Source organism: Corvus hawaiiensis, chromosome 5 (genome assembly GCF_020740725.1).
Source record: "Corvus hawaiiensis isolate bCorHaw1 chromosome 5, bCorHaw1.pri.cur, whole genome shotgun sequence".
Classification (NCBI taxonomy): Eukaryota; Metazoa; Chordata; class Aves; order Passeriformes; family Corvidae; genus Corvus; species Corvus hawaiiensis.
This window is the reverse complement of record NC_063217.1, coordinates 35,559,612-35,577,687: the sequence shown is the minus strand read 5'-3', so window position 1 is coordinate 35,577,687 and position 18,076 is coordinate 35,559,612. Positions and strand designations below refer to the sequence as shown.

The 18,076-nt window shown below is 35.7% G+C and overlaps 1 long non-coding RNA gene across 1 annotated transcript; it reads right to left on the bottom strand.

Annotated features, from left to right (window-relative positions):
* Positions 1-7,575: 7,575 nt before the first annotated feature.
* LOC125325657 lies at positions 7,576-13,828 on the bottom strand. Its single transcript, XR_007203472.1, has 3 exons — positions 13,406-13,828; positions 12,986-13,054; positions 7,576-7,764 (listed from the first exon to the last, which is right to left on the bottom strand). It is a non-coding gene; the product is annotated as an uncharacterized LOC125325657 (long non-coding RNA).
* Positions 13,829-18,076: the final 4,248 nt, after the last annotated feature.

Here is an 18,076-nt window from a genome sequence, read left to right as displayed (position 1 = left end):
GCAATATCCTAGGGGTTCCCTGTGAAAAACAGCTGCCTGTCCCTTACACTTCTAGTAGCAAAATCTTTTTATGCTCTGTAGAATATTTTTCTGATTATGTTTCTGCCTTTCAGAGTGATAACTACAGAGAACAACAGGTTTCTATTAGAAACTTCACACACACACACACACACACACGCACACAAACACACAAATCTTTTGTGTCAGGATCCTGCCATCCTTCTAATATGTTGTTAAGCAAACCAAATCAAATTTCAGGGGAGTCTGATGCCTGGAAGTGTCAGGAATTCTGTTTGGGATTTCATACAAATCCAAAGCTTTTAACAAGTCTCTGCATGTTAGTCTATCAAGGGACCTCATTTACAGTACTTTCAAGAATGATTTGCATGTATCAAGTCAATACTATTTTCTTCAGCCACATCAATTGTCTTGAAGACCCCCCACCCAACTAACAATGAGATCTACATACTAAGTATGACAGAAACAGTAAAATAATATGTATCAGCCAACAAGATCTACTCTCCTAATAGGTAACCAGTTTTAACTAACCAAGCTTTGGCAGTCCCACTATGATCAAACTGCTCTATTGATTGGCTACAACTGATCATCCATTTTATTTATGGAAGCCCACTGAAGAAAATAGAGTTGCCCAGGCATTTACAGAGAGACAGGGATTCTAGGGTAACTTTATAATTGAAATTGTGAAAAAACTGAGGAGCAACAAAAGCAGGAACTCACAGTTCACAACTTTTCAAGCAAGATTTGATATAGAGTCTTCAATAAATGCTAAATATGTCTGTTAAAAAACACAAGGCTACTGTATGATTATTTTTAAATATAATTTTATAAATTAAATTGTTTTTAAGACTCCTACCAAGCAGCATTCTCCACATGCTTTTTCTGAAGAGCTGTCTACCATGAGTGAGTTAAATGCATTGAGCTACACTGGTGCGAAACTCAGTGTTATAATTCATTGATTAAAAATTGCCACTGTGTTTGTATGTTTAGTTGTAATATATTTCTTTGTAAATATGTGTATGCACACATAAAAAATAATTATTACAATAAAAATAAGATAGAATCATTTTGTAAATCATATGCTAGAGAAAAGGAGACTGTGACTGACTAAGAAAAAAAATAGAAGCAAACCATATTTTAGTATTTATTAAAAGTTGTACCTTTTTATTTCCCTCTTCTGCTTTACAAAATTGGCATACTTCTGTCTAGAGAAAAAGAAAACTAACTGATCTGTGCTTGTTACCTGAGCTAGCCAAAATACATAAAAAACCTGAGATCACTGCTGTTCAAAGGAAATTAGGATAATTACAATAAACTTAAAATCAGGAGTTTTGCTGATAAAAGTCTGGGTTTTTTTCTCTTAGACATCTCCCTATCCCTTAATTGCTGTGCACAGTCAAGTTATTAGGGTGGCTCTGTAAGTCCTTTTCTTTAATGAAATCTTTCAGGGATGAACATAGAGGATCCAATTATCTTTAACTGAACATACATGTTGTTACATCCAGAAAAAAACAACTGTGATAAAAAACCAGAAATTTTGCAGTCAAGACACAATAGTTATGCAGTGCCAAGAATATCCTTATGGTTGATCCTATGTTTGTTCCTATTCCACACATGTCCTGTGATAGGGTTTTATGTTCACACACTGGCTCTTCTGATCTGTCACATTGCTTAGGGCACCTGGACCCCGCCTATGTGTAACCACATTCATGGGTATTTTTTCCCTACAGGATACCTGTTTAAGTAATTGCAAAAGGCAGTCATTTTTTTATCACCCTGCCCCTTCCCTTCCTGATAATTTCCAATTTATTTTAATGCCTAGTTAACTTATAAATTCTCATATTGGGTATTCATGCCAGGGTTTTTGCAGCAGGGAAACTTCAGGGGTGGGTTCAGCAAGAAGCCTCTAGAAGCTTCCTCTGTTTCCATTGAAGTCAATGCCAGACAACTCCAAGATGGACCTGTTGCTGGCCAAGGCTGGGCCCATCAGCACTGGTGGCAATATATCTCTTTTAAGACGAGGGAAAAAGAAAATTGCAGCAGATCAGCAGCCAGAGAGGGGAGTGAGAATATGTGCGAGAAACAGCTCTGCAGACACCAAGGTTAGTGCAGAAGGAGGGGGAGGAGGTGTTTCAGGCACCAGAGCTGAGATTCCCCTGCAGCCTGTAGTAAAGATCATGGGGAGACAAATGTGCCCTTACAGCCCATGGAGGACCCCATGCCAGAGCAGGTGGATGACTGAAAGAGGCTGTGACCCTGTGGAAACCCTGTGGTGCAGCTGGTTCCAGGCCAGTGGGGAGGTGGAAGCAGAGAAAATAAGGAGTGAAGTGGTTCCTGAGAGGAAGAGAGGGGTGGGGTAAAGGTATTTCAAAATTTTGGTTTGTTTCTCCTTATCCTACTCTGACATGCTTGGTAATAAATTAGAATTAATTTCCTTGAGTCAAGCTTTTGCCTGTGATGATAATCTGCAAGTGACGGCTCCCTGTCCTTACCTTGACCCACAAACCTTTTTTTATGTTTTCTCTCCCCTGTCCAGCTGAGCAGAGGAGTGATAGAGAATCTTTGGTGGGCATCTAGTGTTCAGCCAGGGTCAACCCACTACACCTTCCCTTATTGTTCTCTCCCAAGTGTTGCCTTCACCCACTCTTCCTGTCCTGCCCATGTATTTTTACCCAAGTTGTTTTTCTCTTTTATTTCACCTATACCATTAGCTTTCACCCCTCACTGCCCTCCTTTCACATAGCAGAGAAAGTCTTATAAACACATCTGGAATTCTCCACCTCATTTTAGTTCCAACCTTGGTGCCAAAATGGTCTCCCAGTAGCAAGCAGAGGGAGTATTGTTTATTTCTTTGTCCTTTTGTTGCTTTTTTTTTGCATATGTTTGGTACAGAGATAATCCTAATTGATTTTAGCATGTCAAAGTATTAGGACTCTCCTTTGATGCACTGAGATTCAGACAAGAGCTTGTTTTCACAAGGGTGGCGAAAGACACCATATGCGATTCAAAGTGTGTAGATAATGGATGTTGTTAAGTGTAATAACAAAACAGTTCTCAATTTCATTGCCATTTGATATCTAGTCAAACCAACATTTCCCTATGGTCCCTGGAAGCAAAAGATTTGCCATTTTGGCTAATGAGGATGATCTGTATGGATGATTTTCCACATAATTTCACCTTTATAGACTTCTATCATCACCATCTGAATGTTTCAGACTAAATGTGTCAGATACTGCAGAAAAACAAGCAATGGAAAACATATTCTTATAAGGGTATGCTAACAAGCAACCTTGAAAGTAATCAATAAATGCTTCTTCATTCACCATTAGTATCCCATATGTGTGGAGAATTTCCATGCAGAAGACAGCTTGGACCATCTGTCCCGATCTTCTCTAATCCTTCATCACTTTGCCACTTTTGTGTAATTTACACTATTAATTTCATGCCAATAAAAATCTGTAGAACACACCATAAAGCTTTGTTGTCTGTATATTGATAGAATGATGGCAATTGGCAGGCCCCATAGCATTTTCACTATAATACTCCTTATTTCTGTCATAAACCCCTAACACGTTTTTTTAATCCATATGTCCCTGTGTAAACTAATAATCCTGAACATTTCTATTCACATTATACTATTCATGAACATGAAGGAATCTGAAAGAGTGGGTCTCTTCACATCCAGTGAAAATTAATTGCCATCAACATCCAGAAGCCCAGGAAAAAAGGCTCCAACTGGAAAGAAAAATACTTTGCTGCTTAGTTAAAAACAACTACCTGTGATAACATAATAGCTGAAATTGTGTTAGAAAGACTCCAGAAGAGGGCCACTGAGCTGATCAGAGGGATGAAGCACCTCTCCTATAAGGAAAGGCTGAAAGAATTGGGATTGTTCAGTCTGGAAAAGAGAAGGCTTTGGGATGACTTAATTGTGGCCTTCCAGAACCTGAAGGGCACTTACATGAAAGATGGGGAAAGACTATTTACAACAGCAGCTGGTGACAGGACTAGGTGGATTGGGTTCAAATGGAAAGAGAGTAGGTTTAGATTACATATTAGGAAAAAAATATGTATTCTGATTGTGGTAAGGCACTGGACAAGTTTCCCAGGAAAGCTGTGGATGCCCCATCCCTGGAGGTGTTCAAGGCCAGGCTGAACGGAGCTCTGAGTAACCTGGTCTGGTGGTAGGTGTCCCTGTCGGTGCCACAGGGGTCGGAACTACATGATCATCAAGGTCCCTTTTCAACCCAAACCATTAAAAAAAATACAATAGAACTAATGTTCATTTTCACCAGACAACAACAGATCTTTCACAAGATTTAATCTTCAGAATAAAAGGGCCTTCATATCTGATTAAACATGCCTTCAAAAATAATAAAAAAGCATACATCGAAAACTGCTTGACTGAACAGTATTCTCAAATTCCTATGGATGGAATAAAAAGCTAACTTAATTACTCTATTAGTCACTTTTTTTCACATTTCCACTTTTTTTGGTAGCAATTTTCATTTTCACAGATACTAGAAAAAAACAGTAACACAGAAAAAAAAATCAAATTATACCTTTTTGCATTGATTAGAATTTTTTTCTGTTCTTTTAACTGTTTCAGTATTTGTCCAATAATGACTCAATGAAATATTATGTAGTAGGGTTTGTGATACTAATTGACACATTGCAAATAAAGCATTTAAGTGAAGTTTCACTGGTTATATTGGAAAGAGTCCTCAGAAGTCAACAGCAAAACTTCTGTTGATTTTGATAGAAACAGAACTGATCCCCTGCTCAGTGACTTGCATCAGAAAATTATCAAGATTGTACCACAACACTGCTACCTTGTGGCATGACATAGAGCAAAATCATTATAGCTTTTGTGACATGCCTCTCCCTTCACTAACAGGGATGCCATGTGTCACGAAATGCTAACGCCTCATCTTATACTTGAAGGTATGATTCCCTTTCCACTGTAAGTCCTTATATGACAATTAGTGGAAAGCTATGCCTATTTTACTCATTTTATGACTACAAAGTTTTAAAAGAGGATGCCAAATCACTTTCCCCTCACAATTCCAATTCATAATGTATTCGTTCTTAAAGATGTTAATTATCTTGCAAAATTTTGTAATGCTGATGTTAGGAAAATGTATATAGTTTTCCAGTAATGACCTGAACAAGTTTGGAACTAGTTTGTATATCACAGATAAAAATACCCTTCCTTACTCCACTATATTTATGTCTCATTAGTTTATGGACCTAAAGCCCTCCAGGGATTGTCACTCACAAATCCATCTAATGTTTATGAGCTCTAAATTTTGCATTTGGATCTCTAATTTATCCAACAGATATGGAAAATCATATAGATAGAAAACTCCCTAGTGCCTACAAAGCTCTAGGTTTTAATAGAGAGGGCAGAAATAGTATAAGGATAATGTTTAATATAACTATGATGCTTAGCACATTAGGGGCAAGATAAGTGTATCTCCTAGGAGGAAAGACATTCACTATATTTCAGGTAAGTGGAATAGTATTCCTTCCAGGACTGTTGGCTTGTAATGATACAGAGTTTAGTATGATTGTGTGCAAATGCCATCCAGTTCCTGTTGCAGAAGTTTTTTTTAATGGAACATTGTCAACACAGGCAAGTGAGGATCACTATTGTCTGGTAGCTCTAGATTTTGGGGACCAAGGGGGCACTGTCATTTCTGCCCCACACATTATCGACACTATTTTTATTTGCAAGCCCTATGCAAAAACCATAAATGTACAATAATGGCAGAAGTTGAGCACACATTACTCCAAAATTCAAACCTACAGAGAAGACTAAAAATGCTGCGCAGTTATTACTATTCTACTATCTGAAACTTCTATTAAACATACATAGATTTAACCATTCTTTCCGTTTTCTACAGCGTAACACATGGTGCAGTTGATGGATCCTAACACACAAATCTTTCCTACTGATGCTGACGATCATATAGCCTCAAAACAACTATTGATGTACCTATATAATAAAATATAAAATTGATATATTCATCCAAAAAGAGAGCTATGTCCTAACAGAATGCATGTAGCTACACTGTAAAATTTAGGAAACGGAACTGGAAATGGAATTTTGCCATGAGAAAAACTTTAGGAATGGATAAGGATATAAGGGATAGGTATTTAGCAAGACTAAAAAGGCTGATTGTTGGCAGCAGTGAATGCTGCATAAGAATTCCCAATAGGCACTACAATTCTGAAATTTGGTTAGAATAAAAATACTGTTTATACTTAAATTCTCCTGTCCTGGCCAAAGGAATTTAGTGAGATAATAATGTCTCTACCTCGTGATTGCTTGGGCTTTAGCTGTGTGTAAGATGCTTTTTCATATCAAATAAAAGATTCAAGCTAAACAGGAGGGACCTCATAGAAAATATTTAACTGAGTGGTTTTTACTGGAAAGGTGATATGTGTTATGAAATTCTTCAGTAGTATTTAAAGATATTTTCCCATTAAGATCTCTCTGTTTAGGATCCTAAGGGTTTATTATACTCCCTTTACTCACAAAGATATAACTGAGTAGATATTTCCTGGATGATTAAAGGTTTTTTTGGGTTTTTTTTACATAGATTGAATTTTTACAAGGATTAATTTATTTACCTAGAAATGGTATGCCTGCAATGTATCACTTCTATTCTCAGTTCAGTCCTGTGAACAGGAGATAGATACTTACATTATTGTTCTGCCTGCTCTGTGTTAAGATGAATTCAAATGTAGTATTGCTGCCCTGATAAATATATTCTGAGTTGCGTAGCATGCATAATACACACTTCTATACCATAATTCTGTGAACTAATACTGAAGGTAGTGGATTAGGTGTTTTATAAAAGTAGTATTTGTAATAAAATTTGCTGGCAGTAGCAACCTAACAGCAGATGGGGTTTTATAAAGAGCACATAATGATGATTCATTGCAGTAAGTACATGTGGATCCCTTAGATCTTCTTTCAGTTTAGTTTGTTCTTTGATTTATACAGTGATTACCTAGCTACATAATTGTTTGAAAAAGCAAGCAAAAGTGATGTCAGCCATCTGCTAAATTGCTAGCAGATATAAGCAAGATTTGTCTTTCAGAAGCAGATTCTTTCCTGTAATGCCACTTACTGATGAGAAATTAAATACCCGTGGTTTTCACCTGATATGCTCTCTATTGTTAAATCAGCAAGTGATCATAGACTGATAAAATACATTTCAGAAATGTATCAGTGGGGAAGAGAGGAAGACAGTTTAACAATTAAAATACTGAATTGAGTTTGAAAATCTGGAACTGCTATTCACAAACTTCTTACATGTCCCTAAGCATGCATCTGTCTTTCTTGTCTCAGTTGTCCTGACATGGAAATAAGGCTCATACTGCCCCATGTCACAGAAGGACTGGGGAGAAAAAAAAAAACCCACATAAATAATTGATAGGTAGTTTAACCTTCAATAAATTATACTTTACTGTGTTGATCCCACTCTATCTCCAGACACCAAGAAGTAAATCGGTCCACTCTAATAAACTGCAATTACTTACCTAGAGGGGAACACTAGGCAGAATATTTGAAGGTGTTAGTAAGAGTTTACATGCTCATTGCATTTGGTATTCAGACTCTCCCATTCTTGAGCCTTGCCTTTAACTTCTGAAGCAATGGAAAGTTTCCTGTTGAGCCTCAGCTCCATCAGTTCTGCTACACACACTCTTCCAGCCTGCTCCTCATGCCCAGCTAGCCTGTGGGAATAAAAATAAAAACAAAAGCACAGAGAAAAAGGAGTGCCCAGGGAATGTATGATATAAGCAGTGCAGACCTGAGTTTTCACTGAGCGTTGATCAGTTTTCAGTTCAATTACACTGACAGTTTCCCAAAGCCTCTTAAATAACCCCAAAATATCTAATGGCATTGCCTGTAGAAGATAAAATGTAACTGGAGGAACACCTCGAGCATATGTTGTTTTTCTGAAAGAAGTGGAAGATTCTAGATGTGGAGGTTTTGCAGACTTGTTTCACTTCAACAGATTTGTGCACTATCTCTGGTGGGGTGTCATTCATGGTGTCTGTTTCTAGAGTGAAAGTATTAATAAACGGGGTTTTTTTCCCAGATTAAGCACCACTAAATTCTTTTCCTACTTATTTTTTTTCACAAGCAATTTTTAAAACAGTTCGAATTTATTAAACAGATCTCAAAGACTGAGATTGTTTCGTATGTGAAAATAATGACAAGTATGAATACAATTTTTTCAGATTTTATATACAAGCCATTAATTAGCCTAAATGAAAACAATTTAACTCATTGCTGGCCTAATAACACTGATGGCACTGGATTTAAAGGAAAAAGGGATCTGCTCCCAAATTACTGCAGTGGTATACTTTTCTGTTTCTGGTTGACACTATGTATCTCACTCTGTTTATCTCAATGTAGGAGAATATCAATGAATTAAATAAATCAATCACAAATAAGAGATTTAATTTGAAGACAGAAGGATAGTTCATGACTTTACTGTCAGAGTAACATGTAAGAAGGAATGCATCTATCTGCAGTCAAATGCAACAGTTTGCGTATATTTGCTAAAAATCTTGACAGATTTCATCCATATAAGAGTATTCAGGTTACACATTTACATCTGACACATAAAATATTTTTATGAAACATATTTCACCATTTTTTAAAGAAGTGTTATATGTTTAAGAAATAATGTCCTATTAATAATCAGCATATTAATCAGGACAACAGAACCATCTGTCTGAGGCATATAGACTAACAGGTAGGGGAATTGTAGCTAAAGGTACATCAGATTTGAAGGTTTAACATGTTAGTTTCAAATCTGCAGAAATTCAGACATAAAAATAAGGACATGTCTACTGCTATTCTAGCTCAAAAAAACATTTTAAATTCAGCTGAAACCTCCTGAAAGGTAGGTTTCATCAGCAAGCAAGTTTGAGAAAGCATATTAAAATTCTACCTATACAAGCAATTACTTTTCAAGTAATAAAACTACAACTGGTAATATTTCTTATTTTGAAGTATATTTGTTCTTCCTGGCTGATAAAAAAACATATTGTGATCACATGCTCCTGCTTTGGAAGATTTTGCCACAAAAAGTATGCTCATATCCCTACTTCAGTTAATCTTTGGCCTCATAATATATCCTTTTTTATAGTATAATGAGCCCACTTAAGCTGGAAGTCTTGTCAGCTTTGCAAGGTTTAATAATCAAAGATCAGCACATAATATCTCATCCCTAAATTACTTAGAATTTGATATACCATACCAAACATATCTGATGCATATAAAATGATGCAGTAGAAAAAATGACGAAAAGACTCATCCTGTTACACTTGAAAATTTAACAATCTAAACCACATATAAAGGGCTAACATATAGACAGAGGTCATAATGGGAATCTGGCATATGGCTAAATCATTGTGATAATACCAATATTAAAATATGTTTATTTTTGCATGAGTCCATTTAAGGAAGAAAAGGAGAAGTTAAGCTGAGGAGGGAGGAGAATAAATGATGAAATTGAAGGATGAAACTGAAGTATATTATCTGTGTGGAGGGGAACTGAATGCAATGGATGAAAGCAGCATCAGCTGGCACAGGACACAGAAGATCTAGCTAAAGCTCTTGAGAACTCTTGAGTGAATCCTTCATAGGGGCCCTCAAGGCTATTGTCTCCAGCTGACAGTCCAGTTTCTGCTCAGAAGACTAAGTATCAACTGGCCCTAAAGCTCTTAAAACATCTCGTATGTGTCTTTGGATCTGTTAATGGTGTGGTCAAGTGGAGAAAACACCGTCCTGGAATGCAAAGATTAGCAATGAGTTACTGGTCACTGACTGCATAAAGACCTGGGCAGCCTCACACCTGGTAGGTAAGTTGTAAGGAGAAAATTTGGTCCTATGACTTGATTCACACAGGAAAAAGAAATAGAGTGAAATGTTATTGCTATATATAAACAGGCAAAAGAAAAGGCAAAATGGTGCCAAAATTAAAAGGGTGAGACTAATGGAAAAAAGCTTCTTATTGTTCCACATTAGAAAAAAAATTGTTGACCAAGTCTGATTAGTTTGCACACTAATCTTCCAGGCTCAGCTTCAGAACTCCTCTGCCTCATGGACTGAATGTTAGGCCACATGAGATTAACAAATAGAAAGCTCTGCTGCCAGAACTCCAAGCATTCAAGTCACTAAAATTCTGAGTCTGACTCCAAAAATAATTGGAATTGGAAAAAAAAAAAAAAGGTAAACTAGATATTCATGTGGAATTCATGTGGGGTTTATCTTCTTTATTTATTATGCAAATATCTCATTTCCCTACAGAAACCCACACTAGCTTCCTATGTTGATTGATTTTTATGTACCTGGCAACCACAAGGTCACAGGGAACTCAATGCAAGGATACAATTTCTTTTCTTCTAGGAACACAATCCATCTTCAACATAGAGTTGTAAGTCATCATGTATAAAAACAGTGTTCCCCTGTTGTCATTAAATTGTGCATAAATTAATTCCTCTTCCATGGTGAAGAAATTTTTGGAATAGCAGTTTTATGGAGACAATCTATATCTTGGAACCTTTTTTTGCATCAGTTCCCTACACATGAATGATCCTGCATTTGTGCTTGCAGAACTGCTTGCATTAGCAGAACATGATTGTGACTTGTGTCTGTCCTCATAAGAGAAAATGACAATATTATTGGAATAGAAGGGGCAGATGGCCACGCATAAGCCCATGCACTCTAGTGCCCAAATCTCAGCTGCCCACCCTCAGCCACAGTCCAAACTGAGTGAATGGATGAAGTTTCTTACAGACCAAAGCCAAAAGCTTGATGTTTTCAAATTCTCCAGGGGAATTTGGACGAACGCATTTATGTTCTCTAACACTAAGGCACCTATAATGTTGCTTACAGATTATGTCTATTATATTGCTTTAATCACCACTCTTTGAAATAGTTTTGCCTACACTGAGCTTTCATTCTAAAAAGTCTTATTTACAAAACATGAAGTTATAAAGTGTAAAAATGTATCTACGGGCAACCAGTAAAAAACAGATTTACCCATGAATGCATGGAGTCTTAGTGTGCTACTGCAAATACACTTGATTCAGCAACTCTGTAAGTTACAGCAAAATAATTGTTCATGATTCAAAGTCTGCATCACACACAGTGATTGTATGTTTAAAGTTATATCTTGTAAAGTTCTACCTTTTTTTGGTGTGGACTTAACATTGTATTTTCTGATGAGGCATTTCCATGAGGTAAACCCATGACAGTCCCCTAATATTTGCAGGAGCATTTCATTCTACCTTTTACTTTAGAAAAAGATAACAGAATCATAGAATGTCTTGGCTTGGAAGGTGCCCTAAAGATCATCCAGTTCCAAATGTCCTGTCATGGGCAGGGATACCTTCCACTATAACAGGTTGCTCAAGCCCCCCATCCAGCCTGGCTTTGAACTATATATAAGATAGGTAATGAAGATAAGCATAGAGTATACCAAATTTGATCATCAAATAGTAAACCTGTACATTTCTTAAATATTAAAAATGCTCATAATTGCTTTTTATCAATTTCTGTCTTGCTTCCAGACTTAGAGAATGTAAAATTTCATTCAAATGAAAACAAATATGATTTAATTCATACAAATGATTCTCTGAAACTGCAGTGTACACAGAATTTACCTTTTATTCATGCAATAAAACCTACAGAAACTACTTAGAGATTATGCTTTCAGAGAAATGTCTCTTTGTAGTAATAAACTTTAAAAACTCCTCATTCAGGCTGCTTTGACTATTTTTAGCAGTAAAACTTTGTATTTACTAATAAAAAAATTCCATCAAAAAGTACCATTAGAGCTGATGACTGATGAAGAATAAAAGCTTCACATTTAAGTATTTCAGGGTGTAATAACACCTTTTTTAAAACTATCTCTGTATTTGGAAGTGATAAAAAGCCTCCCATTTCCTGGTCTCTTGTGTTTCATGGTAAGAAACTGATGATTAATTCTTTCTTGCTGCCTTGGACAATTCATGTGTACTGAGCACAATCCATCCTTGCAAAGGAATACAGGAGTTTTTATGTCCCTTTCAAACACTGAGCTTTGTGTTCTTCTGAGTAGCAATTGCAGCACTCTCCCTCTATTGGGCTAATAGAGATGTGTTTTTCTGCTGTACATAAGAGCTGAGCTTAGAAACTGAAATATGAAATTTCAGTTTATGAGGAGATATGTTACAATTTCTAGCAGAAAAGTCAGCAGTGGAAAAAGATATCATCCTATTTTAAAAAAATTACACATGCAGTACATAAAAGTCCATTAGAATGTTTGATTCTTCCTTTTTTTTCTTTTGACAGATGCAGTTTTCATCGAGAAAATGATCCCCTGAAGAAAAGAGATGGAGATGAATCCGGTGATTCAAGAATGTTTAGGAAATGTCTGGTGCAATGGGAGTAATTCATACAGATAGGTCCTTCAGGAGGAATCCTTAAAAACATCCATATGTTTAGAAAGACATTATAAACACCTGTTACAATGTTGATACCTTAGGAATTCTTTTAAGGTTGCAGCTTATATTCTTGCAAGGAGAGCTCCAACTCATTTCCTGTTGCTCCTGATGTGTATTGCCACATTCTCAGCTAGACTGTATGAGGAGGGGAATCTCTTTCCATAGTGGGGAGAGCCTGATCTCTACAGGAAGGGAATATTTGCACACTTGAGTTTGGTGCTTTCCTCTCTCCATCTTCATTTGTAACAGTAGTCCCAGCTGAGAAACTGTACAGCATTCTAGAGCAATCCCCCATGTGAATTCAGATGCACCGCCTCACATATTTTGAAGCATTCAGTAGGTGAGGTATAGAAGTGAGAAATATGGCAAATGTTTGTGTGGAACCTATCCTTCAGGAGGCATCTAAATCCCACCAAGACCAGTAAAAGCGAAGACTAAGTATGTTGCTTACCTCAGGTCCTCAGAGTTAAATCATGACTTCAGTGAAATCTTAGGGAATTCTGCCAAAAATGTACTCCACCTAAGTAAAAGGAAAGCACTAGATTATCCAGTAAAAGATAACCACCTCTGATTCAAATGCAGCAGCTTTGCCTCCTGAAATCATGATATATCAGGATTTTTTAACAACAGTTTTTAGGGAGAACATGAAATCAGAAATAAGTTACACAGCTGAAGAATGAATGGACATGCAGGAGTTTTTTTAGCACACTATGATTTTAAACTTTTACTCTCATTTAGTTCTTGCTCTTTCAAGAAAGTACTAGAGTATACTCTCTGTAAAGTAGAAATATTTTAAAATGCTATTTTTAAAAAAACAAAAGAAACATGGGTAAGACAGACATCTGCCTGGAATGAATTTTGTATGACTGACCTTGATTTGGCAGAGAATGAGAGAAGCCTTGACTGAATAGCTACTTGATGTCCCTACTGATCATATTTTTTTATGATTTCTGTGAAAAATAAAAAAGTGAAGCAAACTTTAAGCAACTGTTGCAGTCACAATATTACTTTACATCTGAATAGCAGCTGTTCTAGTATTTGAATTACCATCATAAGGCACATTAATTCAAGAAAATGTAATGAAAAAGTCACCTATAACACAAAGGTTTTCCCAAGGAAAACCTGTTCCCATTGCTTACGATATACTACTCTTTAGTGTGTGTATATGAAGATCATTATATTCACTGAATGTGAACTTTTTTCTAGTTCTGTGGCCAAAATACTTTCAGGGAATGCTAAGCTTGCAGATACATAAACTTTTATCTTGAATATTTGCACAGAAATATAGGACAAACTTTGAATTTCACATAAAGGAACATTCTCCTAATTTCCATAGAGAAAGAATAGGCCACTGAAGCTGATATTGGAGGCAGCAGTTGCATCACTTATTATGTATCATGTAGGGAACAATAAAGTAATAGATAAATATTTATTATCCCTTGAAATATTTTTTATCATTATCCACTTAAATCACTCACTTGAATGTCCTATTCTATTTAAATAAGGTGGTAATAGTGTGATTAATAATGATATACAATGAGTTTCATTATCCAAAACCACAATTAAACAACCAGTGGTGGTCCTGTTGGACTGAAAGATCTTGTTTGAAAAGCACTGCTAATGTTTGTCACATTCAGAGATCTTTACCATGTAGTGAGGGGTGCTTAGGCGTTGAAGTTAATACCAACTTTTTCAGCCATTCCATGTCTGAAGCTAGCCAGTCTAGAAGTTGACATAAAATTTCAGTAAGTGTTCAAAAGCTTTAAACCTGTGACCTCGTTGAACTCAGGATCTTAGGAAATTGTCTGTGTTCATAGTAACAAATTCTGTCTCTCTTCACAGGAAATAAAGGAGAAAAATCTCACCAGCCCTGTTGCATGTGTCAACAACTTTCAATGCAGGTTAAACTGTAAGTAAAACAGTTCTTTGTCTGATTCCAAGCTTTTAATTTCTTCCAGAATTAGCACTAGCCTGAGGGTATTTCACAAAAAGAAAATTAGAAGGCAGTGTCTTATCAAGCAGAAAGGACAGGAAGGGGAAAGAAGGAAGAAGGAAGGAGGAAAAGAGAAAGTGGAAAACTGTTACCAACTATCTCTGTGAATTTTGCATTATATCAGCAATGTCTAGTATATAAATACTTTGGGGGAAATACATTTATCAATATATTTTTAAGGCATGATTTATTTTTTCACATTACATGGACTAGGATTGCTTGCCTTACATGGTTTATGAGAAAAAATGTAGTACTTAATATAAACTGAGACAAAATATTTGATCATAAAGCTGAAAATTGTCTGATATTATAGGTGAGGAAGATACACCTTAAGTTCCCACTTTGACACTTTAAACTCATCTTTCTATCGACATAGTTTCTAAATAGAAAATATCATTTTACTTTTAACTATTTGTATAAACCAAATAGTATGTCAAACTAAAAAAAAATTCTCTATTTCTTCTATTACTAAAATACACAATTATGTATGAACTATGAAAAAAATGCTTACCAAAATACTTAAAAGGTGTAGCTGTTCTGTATTTGAATAGATAGACTCAGCAGTGTGGAGAACAATACAAAATGAAAAAAGAACATAGAATTCATTTATCAAGCTAATTTAAAACTGATCAATGGACAACAAAAAGAATATCCCTGGATTTTTGCCACAGGATTTTCCTGCATTATCCTGCAAACTTCTGGGAAACTTGGTAAGACATAAACAATAGGGTGCCTCAAGATTCCTCTGCCACGGCAGTTAAAACTTCAGATTTTCTATTCATTCCAGTGACTCTGAAACACCCAATGCATCTCTGAGTAGGCACAAACTTTGCAGATCAGTTGACAAAATGTTGATACCATTACTTTTTAAGACCATGTCTCTTGTCAGGCATTTACATCACACTGTGAACAACCTTAGTAACTTTTCATACTTACATGTGAATTTACCAAATAATTGCCCATTTTTAGTACAGAGTATAACTTTTGCTACCTTACAAAAACATTAAAAGCTCAGTGAGGTATACTATTTGACAAATATCAGCTTTCAACTCCAAGCTCCTTTTGTAGTGAAAAAAAAAGAAAAAAGAGCTGCAAAAACTGTGTTACACAGTGAAAAATATTTTTCTTTACTTAAACTGAACTGGAAATCAATGGAACTGTTAAGTGAATTGGCACCAGGGACAACAAACATCTTAATTTCTGAGTAAATGCAACACATACCAAAAATATCCCCAAAGACTAAATAATGTGACTAAAGACATGAACTTGAAAGTATGTCCCTTGACAATGATGTGTTCTTTCGGATCTAACTTAGAATACATTTTTTATTATATTAATGTTCTTGCTGATTGAAATTAGACACTGCAGAGTACTGCATTGTACCTAAAGTGATATACTTTAAAGTAAAGTTTAAATTAATGGGGCTCTGTTTTTGTAAGGAAAAATGAGCTTTGTTCAGTTATGCAGTATTTCAAGTTAATCTTCAGAAGTACTGATTAAGTAATTGCACTGTAAAAGAGCCCATGTTCTGCTTCTGACTCCAAATGAAATTTTCTTCCTAGAATAAGAGAATAAGAGAAGGTTTTTCCAAGAACCTGAGATATCTCCTAATGATTTTTTCCTTAGAGGTCACTTGAAAAGTTTTTGACCTTGAAAAGTATCAAAGCCAATATTTTTCTTATTAAAAAAAAGAAGAAAAAAAAGAAGAAGAAAAAAAGATATAATAAGAAGAGACTGTGCTCTCCAGTACCTTAGCTATCAGTGTATTTTGTGTCATGTTAAAAGGCTGTCATGAAAATTCTAATCCATCCAGTAAAATATAAAATATAAATCATGTATAATCTATCATTTTCTGCCAAAGGATATATTGATTCTACAGAATGATAGCATTCGTCTTTTAAACATATAGGATCTTTCTGGATACATTTTGCCACAAAGTGTAGATGGTGATTATAGATAAGCTCAAAATAGCACATAAAGGACATGACAAAAAACCACCAAACATTAAATTCTGTTGCATGATTTTGAGGATAATGGGGAAAGCTGAAAGCCATAGCTATGTTTATGCTTTCTCTACAGCAACAGAAAATGGCAGAAAGTCACACAGCCTCACTAGAGATTCAGAATAAAAGTGTCAAAATTGGGAGAAAGGAGCAGAGGAAATAATTTTGAAAAGCACAACAATCTAGATAACAATCATAGTAAAGTCAGGCAACTGTGAACCCCAGTTTCAGATGTTAGAATAGCTGAAAGCAACTATTGTTGCTTCAATAATAAAGGCACTTCCATATACAGAATCTTGATGCCTAATGGCAATTATTAGGATGGTAGATGGAGGAAGAGAAAGAGCAAAAAGTTATCGGTGCTTCAGTTCTCTGCCCTTTAACAAGCCGGTGGTTCTTCAGTGTGTCGATTATCCGAATGGCATTGCAGGGACATATTTCAACACAACAGGGTAGTCTCCACAAGAAGAAAAGTAATCAGAAACTGATTTGACTCAGTGTACCAAATCCTTCCCTCATGTTACTTCAAACCACTCATATTTTCAGAACAACCCGATACACTAGAAATGCATGTTCCCTCTGTGAAGTGAACAAGGTCTACCTGCAGAAAGAATTTTCAAAGGCTTATCTCAAAAATAATGAAGTACAAACCTCATACCAAAGAAGTACAGTTTTGTTTTACCAGGAGAGAATTTTAAATTACTTCCTCTTCCTGGATGAAAATAGATAAACAAATTTCAGTCTGCATAAGCTGAGGGGTGGGGAGGAAGGTGAAACAGGTGATTAGTTTATAAATGGTGTAATGAAGGTAGTACGACTTTTCTAAACTCAGACAAGAATCCTGTTAAACACTTGGCACTAACTAGGAACTAAATACTTCTGAACTCGTATTTTTACCTGCTAAATTAAAAGCAAAGGTCTAACCATTATATACCTGAAAACAATGGGAAAGGTGCAAACACCTTAGCAAAACTAACTTCTCAGATACTAAATGTAAATTACAGTGCTTTGATTTGGGATGGACTGAACTCATGCTTACATGTGAGCACGCACCTTATTGTCAGCTGAAACAGCGACATTATGAAGTGTTATATTTTTACTGGAAGTTAACCCAAGTGCTGTTATTCTGTGTGAGAAACAATCAATCCAAGTACTGACAGAAACTGATAATGCTTTGCAATATATCAAAACCCCTTTGGTTTTATTTACAAAACCTAAACAATGACAAGAAAAGCCAATGCAGTCAACAAAGCATCACACTTATTACAGGATATTGAATATACGGAACAAACCGTAAAGAAGGCTCTAGATACTTCCCATGACAAGGAAATAAAGTCTTATTTTAGGTATTAGCCCATATTTTTTTAAGTATTGAAAATATATATGCCCTTTATTCATTTATATATTTATATATTTAAAAAATATCTCTACTTCGTCTCTACAAGCATACATGTAAATGTAAATATATACAATTTTGTATGTGTAAATATGTAAATGCATATACATATGTGTCATCAATTTTATTATATATTCATGTACATCTTAA